This window comes from Tursiops truncatus, chromosome 6 (assembly GCF_011762595.2).
Source record: "Tursiops truncatus isolate mTurTru1 chromosome 6, mTurTru1.mat.Y, whole genome shotgun sequence".
Lineage (NCBI taxonomy): Eukaryota > Metazoa > Chordata > Mammalia > Artiodactyla > Delphinidae > Tursiops > Tursiops truncatus.
The window spans coordinates 11210887-11222985 of record NC_047039.1 but is presented as its reverse complement, the minus strand read 5'-3'; the positions used below and the strand labels follow the sequence as shown (position 1 = coordinate 11222985).

The following is a 12099-nucleotide window of genomic DNA, read 5'->3' as shown; positions in this document are numbered from 1 at the left end:
CTTAACCACGTGAGGTGATGGATACATTAATGGCTTCATTGTGATGACCTTTTCATAACATATATCAAAACATCACATTGTACACCTTAAATCTATATAATTTTTGTCAATTACACCTCGATAAAGCTGGGAGGCGGGGAAAGCTAAAAGCAAGAAAAAAGAAAAACAGTTTAAATGGAAACTTGGAGCATTTGATTTTATCCCCAAAGGAAGTAGAAGTTATAAACAAACAAACAAACAAAAACGAGCCAAGCAGAGAGCTTTGAGAACAAAGGGAGGCACCAGAAAGCATGTGCCTGGTTCTAGATGACAGCTGGCACCCCTGAGGAGGGTGCACAGGAAGACAGGGCTTCCCGGGGGACCAGGAGCTTGGGGGGATCTGGAGCCTGGGATGCAAGTCTGTACTGGGACACAGAGGCATGGGAAACCCTGAGCCAGACACCCCCTCCCTGGGCCTCAGTCTCATTTACAAAGTTGAGGTCAGGACTACCCCTTCCCAGCCCTGGTTTTATTTGTCCTTCGGCCTCTCCCTTGCTCTGTGCCCTCGGGGCATTTGTCCAGCTCGCCATCTGTGTCCCCTGGTCCCGGCCTCCAGGAAGCCTCTACTGGCCGCCATGTAAAACCAGGCAGGGGCAGCACCCACATACGTTTGGAGAGAACTGAGGGTGTGTTGGTGAATCCAGGCCAGTCAGAACTAGGCTGGTTGCTGTGTGTTGTGTTCCTGGGGTTATAGAGAGATTCCCATGGCTTTTTTTTTTTTTCCATTACGCAGGCCTCCCACTGCTGTGGCCTGTCCCGCTGCGGAGCACAGGCTCCGGACACGCAGGCTCAGCAGCCATGGTTCACGGGCCCAGCTGCTCCGCGGCATGTGGGATCTTCCCGGACCGGGGCACAAACCCGTGTCCCCTGCATTGGCAGGCAGACCCTCAACCACTGCGCCACCAGGGAAACCCTCCCATGCCTTTTTTAAAGGGTGGTTTTATTAAATCACCAACAACATTAGAGGAAACTGAGAAAGAGGAATGTGTGCCAATAAGCCTCACTCCACCACAGTTGTTTTCATTCCTCCAAGTTCCCTTCCACCCTTTCTCCTTTTATATGCACATCTGCTTGCACAAATGCCCTGGAGCCTACACATGCAATTGGGCAGTCTTTTCTCCCTTGACATGATTTCATAAACGTTTCCCCATGTTGCTTCATAGTCATCATTTGGAATGGCTGTGTAATATTCCTTTGTGTTGACTTACCAAAGTTTAGCTAAACAATCCCTTAGGGTTGGTATTTAGGTTTCTTTCCAGTTTTGAGTGATGCTGAATAACATTGCTAGGAGTTTTGAGGTTTTGTCTTCCTTTGTAATCATTGCATTGAGTCAAACGCAGGATTTCTGAGCCAAAAGGTACTAACTGCTTTTATAGATCCTGAAAGGACACGATGACTTCCTCAAGGCAATCTGCTTGTTTATTCAGGCTGGAGGGCCACTAATGGTCAGGGGACAGGTGTTAATTTGTAAATCAGAGACACCTTTCCTCAACTCCTCCCAGAAAGATGAGGTTTTTTTCCAAAACCTTGGCAGATAATACGCTGAAATGTTACACAGAGGACAACTGGCCAGACCCGGTCGTCATTGACAACAGCAAGAAGGAGAAAAAAAGAGCTTTGCAGAAGGACTCCCTCCCAGAGTGACTCAGCACAGCTAGGGCTCCGGATGATTCCCCAGCTTCTCCACCCTCGGAACTGGCACCATCGTCTCCTAGAAGTCACTTCAGACAACTTCACTGCCCTCCCTCATGTTCACGCAGGTACTAAGTTGGGGCGGAGGTTCCAAAGACCCCACATAGAGATGGGGATCTTGTGAAAAGGAGGGCTGCCTCTGGGTAGCCCCCCTAGATGACAGCTGAGCCCAGAGCGATGCTCTCATCAGAGAGGAGTGCGGCAAGGGACCATTGGGAGAGGCCACCCATGTGCCCTGAGCTGGAGCAGAGCCTGGGCCTGCCTGTCTTCTGCAATTTCCCGAGGAGGGGAGACTGTGGAATGAGACCACCCCAGCAGGATGAGCCGGGAATACGCCAAGGGGGCACACCCCACCCCCTGCCCCAGTTCCCCGCATCCCTTGGTTTGCTCTGGAAAGGATCTTGGGGAACGTGGGGCTCCCGCAAAGGAGCACAGAAAAGGGCAGGAGCCCAGGGATACCTGCAGCCATCAGTCCATGCTGGGCTGCTCAGGTGGAAGGGCAGCTGAGGCCAAAACACTCGGTTTCCCAACTCTGAGGGACTTCTTAAGGATGGATGGCACGGACCCCCTGGTATAAACCAGGCATTGTGCCAGACATTTTATGTGTTATTTCACTGAATCCTCATAATACGGATAAGTGATCATTATTATCCCCAATTTAATGTTTTGTTTAAGGAGGGTTAAATAATTTCCCCAGATCACAGTTCATAAATGATCAAGCTGACATCTGAACTCAGGTTTGCCTCGTTCCAAAACTTCTGTTTCTTTGCTCTATACTGTGTTTATAGTTTATCTTTGCATATCTGCTCTTCCCGTTGCTATGATCTTTATGGCAGGGGCCTCTCTTCATTCCTCTTTGTATCTCGCTGTGTCTAACACACTGCCAGGCACGTTGTTGGCACTCAACAAGCGTTTGTTGTTTTGGATTTGATGCGCGAGGGCTCCAAGCCCCCGGGCGGGGGCAGACGAGGCAAAATGCCTAGGATCGTTGCAGAAATTCCAAGTTTATAACTCCTTCTCTCCAAAAGAGCAAAGAATGAGAGCTTGTTGGTGGTTCAGCTTCAATCCCAGGCCACACTCAGAGCCATCAGTGAGTGATGAGATCTCTCTGTGCCCCGACAGCTAAGGGCACAGAGAGCAGAAGATAGAACCAGAAAGCAGAAGGAAAGGCAGGTTTCACAGGTGCAAAGGCTGCGCCATGAAGAGGGAGTTGATAGCTGCAGAAGGAAGCAAGAGCCTAACTCAAGCCCATTCCATCTTCTTTTCGCTTAAATAAGAAAGCTCTTTTCTTAGGAAGACCTGGGTGCTGCGTTCACAGTGCCTCTAAAATTTATTCCAATCCTGGCTTCTGCGAGAGAAATCAAAGCAATTGACAAGGCTCTCTTGCTATTTTCTGTACAGATATGGACGAATGAGGGCTGGATTGTGGTACGGCTGATGGGAGTTATTTTTTGTTTGTTTGTTTTGCTTCGTTTTGTTTGGCCGTGCTGCACGGCTTGTGGGATCTTAGTTCCCTGACCAGGGATCGAACCCAGGCCCTCAGCAGTGAGAGCACGGAGTCCTAACCACTGGACCGCCAGGGAATTCCCCAGTTGACGGGAGTTATTCTCGATTACAATCACCTAACAACACTGATGATACTTAACTACATGCCATGGACTACTGTACGCAGTTTACACGGATGGATTAATGTAATTCTCACCGCAACACTTTGAAGTGGAGAGTGTTATCACTTCCACTTTATAGATGGGAACACTAAGACTCAGGAAGCTTGAATAACTTGCCCAAGGTCACACAGTACGTGGCAAAGCCAAGATCTGTACCCTGGCAGTCCGACTTTAGCTCCCATGCCCTTGGACTGTGAGGGGTAGGTAGTACCTCCAACTGGAGTCCGGGGTAAGAGAAGTCCCAAATTCACACATTCCCATGGTCCTGTCCAGGTTCCCACTGCCCCACTGCGGGACCACAGGTGGGCACAGGCAACTCCCCCGAGCCTGTTTCCTCATCCAGATACTGTGAACTCTTTTCTGGAGTCCTTCGATTGTTAGAAGGATTAGATGACATCATGTATGTGAAAATTCTTTGAAAACTGTGAAACACAACACAGAGGAGAAAGATTAAAGGGTTAATTAGTGGTCAGTACAAGCCTGGAGGGGGAGGTCGGCAAACTTCTTCTGTAAAGGGCCAGGGAGTAACTATTTTAGGCTCTGCAGGCCATCTGGTCTCTGTTATAACAACTCAGCGCTGCCCTTGTAGTAAGAAAGCAGCCGTAGACAATACACAAATGAACAGGCACGGCTGTGTGCCAATAAAACTTTATTGACAAAAACAGGCAGTGGCTGGATTTGGCACTTCATCAAGAGGAAGGATTCTAGGGAATGTAGCTGAGTAGGTCCTCTGCCCTGTCCTATCTAATTATTGTAACAGTTTGATTGAAGACCCAGAGAGCATATTGCCAAGTTTGCAGGTGACCTTCCCCCGTGCCCACTTTTCTCATTTCAGGGGTAGTTGGAAGCCTCCATCAAAGTCAAAGAGATATGAAATGTCTCCCATGCAGGGCAGTGGAATATTTTGTGGAGAAGTCAGGATGTCAAACTTCCTTCTTCCTTTTCCTCCCTCTGCCCTGGAGCTAAGGTGAGGCTGGGGGTACTTCTGGGGGAGCTCTGACGGCAAGGCCCACACAGCCAAGGTGGGTTGCAGGAGAAAGGTGGTTTCTTAGGTGGGGTTGGTCTAGGTTTAAGGAAGAAGGCTGGTGGAGGTCTGTGAGGTGTCCCCACCTCGCCTCACAGGACGGTAGAGCACGTGCCTAAGCTGGCGTGCCTTTGGTCATGTCCTCCTGGGAACCGTCCACGTGGCGGCCGGCTGTGGGATGGGGATCGGGTTGGGATGCTGGCTCAGACACGACTGATGACACAAGACTGAGAGGAAAAGTTAAGTGACAGATGTCCGAGTCTGGATTCAGACTCGTCCAACAGGCTGCAATACTTGGCAGAAACCTGTGTGATGACATGGAATTGGGATCAGTAACAAGATCTGCATTTAGGTGAAGGCAACGACAAAATCAACCAAAAGCTGGTTGTACTGATGTGGGACAGAGGAGCCCTCGCGAGGCAGTGTTTCTTTTGAGAGAAATCTGGGCTTGGGGTGGGTGGGCAGTGGACATGATTATTAATGGCTGCCTAGTATTCCATCATTTCGACGTGGTATCACGTGTTACTATGAGTCACTGGTGGGAAGGCTCATGAAAATTTAGGCTACGTCAGCCTAAATTTGATCTGGAGTGTCCAGATCAAAGTTCGTCTGGGAATTCCCTGGTGGTCCAGTGGTTAGGACTCCGAGCTTCCACTGCAGGGGGCACGGGTTCGATCCCTGGTTGGGGAAATAAGATCCCGCATGCTGCATGGTGCGGCCAAAACAAAAACAGAAAACGAAACAGACCAAAGTTGGTCACAGCCCAGCAAACCCCGTCCTGGCCAGGCCACACCAGCAGTCCTGTGTCTATTCTGTTTACCACTAAAACCTGGAGCTCGTTGGGAGGGGCTGGGAGGATGTCCATTATGTTGAGGTGTTCAGTTTAGGCCACACACTAAATGAGCATCTACTATGTGTAGGACATCCCGTTAGGCACTGGGAATACAGAGATGAACAAGACACGGTGCTTTATTGTGAAGAGCTTTCTTTTGGACTAGGAGGGGAGCAGGCACATAAAATGATGACTTCGATATAATGTGGCGAGATCAGGGCATCTCACAGAGGCCCCCAAACCAGGTCTCCCAAGCGACTGTTGCTGAGCCTGGTATTTTCAACTCCCTGGGATGAGGAGACAGCCTTGTTGTGAGCTGTTCCTGCCAGAGAAACTAGAAACAGCATGTGTGGGACAGTCAGGGGTGATTAGGCAGGAGTTCCCTGTCACTCGTGTCTGTTCTTCCATAAGAGCACAGTACCTCTTCTGTCTGGGGAGTCGGGAGGGAGATTCCTGCCCTGGGAGGGAGGTTGTTCAAGGCGTCCCCTGAGGCCCCTTCCAAGGCTCAGCTCCTGAGTAGCACCGCAGAGCTGGCTCGCCCGCAGTGCTGGAAACACTGTCCTGTTTCTTGGCACCCTGTTCCCTGGCATCCTGTTCCCTATGCTGCCACAGCAAGTGCAGGGTCCCTCAGAGTCTCCAGGCTTCCCCTGTCAATTTATTGGAACCATGTGGACTCTGAGCACATCCCCTCCCACTGCACCGAGCACGCCTAGTTCCCTCTGTTTATACACAAAACCACTGGGTGCTCAGGCTAAATGAGGAGGTTTCTAATCCTTTGCTATTCTGACAGAATGTGCCGGGCACGAAGAGTTTTCATGCATGGATTAATTTCATCCTCACGACAACCCTAGGGGGCTAGGTACCATTGTCATTGCATGCAATAGGTGGGGAAACTGAGGATTTGAGAGGTTAAATGATTTGTCCCAAGATTACAGAAACATTCAGAGGCACAGCCTGGACTTGAACCCAGAAATTTACTCTCAAAACCCACAAGCCAAAGAGAACATAGCTACTCTCTTAGGATGTTTGAAAGACACATAGAATAATAGAGCTATCATTTAGCCCATTGTATTTCAGACTTTACTTTGTACCCCATTCGTGGATCATGAAAAAAATGTGTGAGTTGTGACCATTGTTTGTTAAGTGAACAGAATAGAAAATCATCAGCATTCATCACACATTTAAGATTATTTCAGTTATGAATATATGTGTGAAATAGTTGTCATGTAAAGTGTATTTCTTTTTTTTTTTTTTTTTTTTTTGCGGTACGCGGGCCTCTCACTGCTGCGGCCTCTCCCGCCACAGAGCACAGGCTCTGGACGCCCAGGCCCAGCGGCCATGGCTCACAGGCCCAGCCGCTCCGCGGCATGTGGGATCTTCCCGGACCGGGGCACGAACTCGCGTCCCCTGCGTCGGCAGGCGGACTCCCAACCACTGCGCCACCAGGGAAGCCCAAAGTGTATTTCTTAATGTAGGTCATGGTCAAAAAGTTTGAGAAACGCTGATCTCATCCAACCTGCTCATTTTGTAAATGAGTGTACAAAGGTTCAGACAGCAAAGTGATTTCTCCCGAGATTACAGGGTGTTAATGGATGAAGTGGGACTACAGACCCAAGTTTTTCTGACTCTCAGTTTATGTTATCAAGCTTAACTGACTGCAGAGAAAACCAAGAAGAAGCAAAAGTCATAATACTGACAGTAGGCGTAGTACTACTACGATAATAACAATAATAGCTGCTACTTTTATCATGTTTAATGTGTGCCAGGCGCTTCTCTAAGCACTTTAGATATATTAACTTATTTAACTCTCATAAGAACCCAAAGAGGCAAGTACAATTACTTCTCCCATTTTCAGATGAAGAAACTCAGGCAGAAAAATTTATGTCACTTGGTTAACATCACATAGCTGGTAACAGAGAATGGGGAATTCAAACTCAAACAGGCTGGCTTCAGAGTCCGTGGTGTTAACCAGCATAAGGTACTACATGACCCTCTCTATCCTAATGTTCTCCCTAAATGCTGTAATGCCAATACAGTCGATACCATGATGTGTGTGTCTTAATATAATTAATTACACACATACTTCTTCTATTAGCCAAGGGTACCTGATGGTGAGTCCATAATTGCCATGTCCTTTAGATATTTGGCTAAAACTGAAATCATCATCTTTTTTCCACAACTAAGACCCCCTCTAAGGTACCTTGTCTCATTCGTTCATTCGTTCATTCACATATTTAAAAAATCATGCACTTGCAGAATTGAATAGAGTAGGCAGAATTAATTTTAAAAGATAAAACTGGGCATAATACCCTTCCTTGTTCCAAAAAGGATTAAGGCAGTTTATGAGGATACATAAAATATTCTAAAATAACAGTAGATGAGAACAAGATAAAGGAAGAACAAGTTAGAGACACTAAATGAAGGTAAGAATGAGACTAGCAGAAAAACATTTTCCTGGAGGTCAATACACTTGCTGTGGGTGGACCAGAGATGTCTCCAGGTTTTCATTTTAATTGCCTACAAATCCACACATCTTACAAAGGGATGACAATTCGCTCTCAGCTTGCATTAACTACCGCCCCAAAAGTGATTTTAATGACTTTCAGATCCACAGTCTCCTTCAGGTAAAACAAACTAATTCCTCAGGAACCGTATTTCTCCTTCTGAGACTAAGACAGAAAATACTTTCTCCACGGGTCCTCTTAGTTGATGTTATCTAACAGAACAAACAATGTCCTCAAGGGCACCCTCACAATAAGCACAGGATGAAATCGCATGTGCTGTTTCTAACAGAGTGTCCCAGAAAAGGCTGAGGGCATCACGCTCTAAATTCCAAGATGCACGATAGTATCAGTAATCTGCCGTATCAAGGGATGTGGGCTCTGAGCATGCTGTTCCCAGATTGCGACAGACCTCCTTGAAACAACGTGATCTAAAAAGGGGGGTGCTCAATTTAAACAACATTTGGGTCACTTGGTGTTCAGCTCTCCCAGGCTGAGGCTGCCCCAACCCCTCCAGCTCTTGAGAATCAGGCTCTCCTTTGCAGAATTTGGCACGGAGCCTTAGCTACATCACACTGTCCTAATGTGTACGTGTGTTAGGATTTTAAATCCTCCCAGAGCAAGAATTACATCTTTTATTCCGTAGCTATAGACTGAATGTTTTTGTTCCTCCCAAATTCATATGTTGAAATCCTAACCCCCAAAGGGATGGTAGTAGGAGGTGGGGCCTTGGGGAGATAATTAAGTCATGAGGGTGGGGTCCTGAGGATGGGATTAGTGCCTTTATAAAAAAGACCCCTGAGAAATCCTTAGCCCTTTCTTCCATGTGAGGACACAGCAAAATGACAGCCATCTATGAACCAGAAGTGGGCTCTCACCAGACATGGAGTCTGCCAGTGCCTTGATCTCAGACTTCCCAGCCTCCAGAATTGTGAGAAGTAAATACTTGTTGTTTAAGCCACCCAGTCTGTGGTAGTTTGTCAAAGCACCCTGAACAGACTAAGACACCAGGGCTTGCTCTGTTGTCCTAAACCCACTGAGCACTCATGCACAAGTTAAGTACTTATTGAGGATGTTGATGGCAATGGCTGACTGCTATTAAGAAAGGATTAAATTAAGGCATGATAGGAGCCCTTAGTTCACCAGGAGCTCTCCCTGGTCCAACTCTATAGTCTGGATTGCTGTAATGCTCCAGCTTTCCACCAAATTAGATCCCCAGATGTTGACACGTCCCCTTTCTGCTGTTTCATGTCACGGTGGGAGTTCAAATTCTTCAATGGAGCCATGACAGGCAAGGGGAGGAAGAGGTAGTTCCTGATGACCACCCTTTGTCACCACAGTGATGTCCCACAATAGTCATGGATAAGGTTGAACCTCCTCTAACCCTTGAACTCCATCACAGAGGACATCTTCCATAAAGTGCTAGATGGAGGACCTCCTGACCACATGACCATCCAATCTCAATTCTCTTGTTCATGAACTTAAGCCTGAGAGTCTTTACTGTCCCCAAATGAACACTGGAACAGAACAAAAACATAATAGGAAATCATCAGTCCAGGTAAAGTGGGTTGAAGACATAGAAAGGCCTAGAGGAATTTGGGAAGAATGGACTGATGCCACCTTCTTGGGAGATGATGGAAGACTGTGGGCATAGAACCCAGTGATGGTGTGGGAATATCAGAGGAAAGCTCCCAAGAGGATGCTGGTCAGGAATGTAGAGTTAGGTGGCGGGTAGAAAGCCCAAATGAGTACATAGTTTGGACAATGGCTGGATTAACCCGAGAGGGGATGCTGAGATGTTGCATAAACACAGATACAGTATTTGTCTTTTATTTCGAATACTTGGATAGAGAACGGAATCAAGAGAAATCCCATGAGAAATTTTATGAGTAATATTTTTATGCAGTGAGACTATAATTTGGTAATATTGAAGTAAGAGCAGGCATCTGTACTTCAATCAGATGTTACCAATCAGGTATTCAGACATGGCACTTGGTTGCGGTGGTTAATTTTGTCAACCAATTGTCAGATGTATGAGCTTTGTGTCGACGACGAGGAGGTTTTGAAGTCTAAGAGTAGTTCATACAGAACTCCTCTTGTCTTAGCTAGGGCTGCTATAACAAGGCCCCACCCTCATGACCTAATTAGCTCCCTAGTGCCCCACCTCCAAATACCATAGGCCGGGTGGCTTAAACAACAGAAATTTATTTGTCGCAGTTGTAGAGGCTGGGAAGTCCAAGATCAAAGTGCAGGCAGATTTGGTTGTTGGTGAGGACTCTCCTCCTGGCTTCAGATGGCCCCTTCTCCCTGTGTCCTCACATGGCAGAGATCTCTCTCTCTCTCTGTGTCTCTCTCTCCCCTCTTCTTATGTGGCCACTAACCCCATCATAAGGGCCCCACCCTCATGACCTAATTAGCCCCCTAGGGCCCCACCTCCAAATACCATCACACTGTGGGTTAGGGCTTCATATATAAATTTTGGAGGGGACACAATTCAGACCATAGTACCTCCTATGAAAGGTGACCTCAGTAGGACACTGGAGAGCAAGTTCTGCCCCAAATGAGGAAGCAGCCACAGCAGGACACCTAAGAAAAGGCCAGGCTAGCTCTGGTTTACACTGAACCATGCATCTCCCCACCATCTTGGTGTTTTTGAAAAGGAGCATCCCTGGAGGTCTTCAATCAGGGTAATCTGAAGAAACGTCCTACCCAACATCGGGCAGGGCCTCTTTGAAGAACCCTGGACTCATCCACCACATTCCTAAGTCCTCTCCCTAGGGAAGGGGTAGCTGGTGACGATAGTTTTTCACTGGCTACCCTCCTCAAACCTCTCCCAGAGGCCAACATGATTTTCCGGACAAGAAACTGGGAAGGTGACAGTGGCCAGGCCACAGAGCAAAGAGATAAAGTCTGACGCTCTGTTTCATCAGATCAGTTCCAATCCACCCCAAATTTTCATTCCACACAGGCAATCTGGTACTCATAAACTTCAGGTTCAAAGGTAATTATGATGATCAAAATCCTCCCCAGATTTCCACATGGAATAACAGGAAGCAAGGCAATGTTTCCATTACATTAGGAAACCATGCTCCACCCTCCTTTCTGAAACTTCCAGAACATCATAAATCCCATTCGACCTCCAAGCCCGGAGAAGAGCCTCTCTGCATTGTGCTGGGTACCACTTCTTGTTAGAAAGTCTCCTCTATGTTGAATGGGAATTTGTCTCTTTACAAAATCCACCCATTCACTTAGTTCTACCCTCTGAGACCACACAGAATATGTCTGTCCTTTTCCACATGGCAGCCCTTCAGACCCCGGAAGAGAACTTTCATTCCCCTGAAACCCAAGAGATGATGCCCTTCCAGGCCTTCCAGGCCTCCAGAGACCTGCTCCAGGGTCCCCACCAGCCTGGCTCTCTCCTTTAGACCCTCTTCTGTCACCTAAAAATTCTTGTTCAACAGAGTAGTTGTAATACCATAGCCCAGCTTTCCTGCCGGGCTGAAACACTGTCCAAAAATTTTGTAAATTTGTTATGGTCATGGCTGCCAAGCCCACAAAACCCAGATCCCAATCTCTCACTGAGCAGCCCAAGAACATGTTCAAAGAATCCTCTGGCTGGACATCATCCCTTGGACAAATCATTAGTTTCTCTCATTGTTGCTGCTGGCTGCCCCCCAACCCAGGTCAATGGTTGATGGGACAGACACCACCCCTAGTGATGCCCTTTGCCCCGAGTGTGGGAATCTGAGGGCAAAGGCAGCATTGAATATCCCATCACCGGGCCCAAGTGGCTAGTCTCACTTGACAGAAAGTGACACGAGACCAGGGATTTCTAGTGAGGGGTCATTCGCAAGGGCTTAGCCTCCATATTACTAGAGTTAAGGGCAGGAATTAAGAGTTAAGTCAAGGACCCCACCCTCTGCACTCCAAGTCAGCTCTGTCTGGCCAGCAGCCTTTCTCTGACTACATTCCCCGTACCCACCCCGGCCCCTCCATGCAACACCCACACTTGCTCTGTGTGCATCTCCTCTGGGTCACCACAGCACTTGTGTGTCAACATCAAAGACCCCATCAGAGTCCCTGTCTCATTCTGCCTTGAGACAGGGCTCTACCTCTGTGTTCCCACCTCCTCCCCTAGACTGGAAGCTCCAGGAGGGGAGCCCCTGGGTCTTATTTAGCAGTGTCTCCAATCCTAGCATCCCTTGGCCTCACTGTGTCAAGCCTTATATACCTCCATCAAGGTAGGTGGGAATTGAGCCTCTCTCCCTCTGGGTGGGAGTCAGGAGAGACCACCACAGTCTCTGTCCCTATCTGCTCCACCATCTCCATCACGGTGGTCTGACC

At 47.9% G+C, this 12099-nt stretch overlaps 1 protein-coding gene across 5 annotated transcripts in view; it reads right to left on the bottom strand.

Annotated features, from left to right (window-relative positions):
• The window catches only part of SCARA5 (scavenger receptor class A member 5), a 118656-nt gene that overhangs the window by 80641 nt on the left and 25916 nt on the right, over positions 1-12099 (bottom strand). The gene's annotated exons all lie outside the window — the stretch shown is intronic.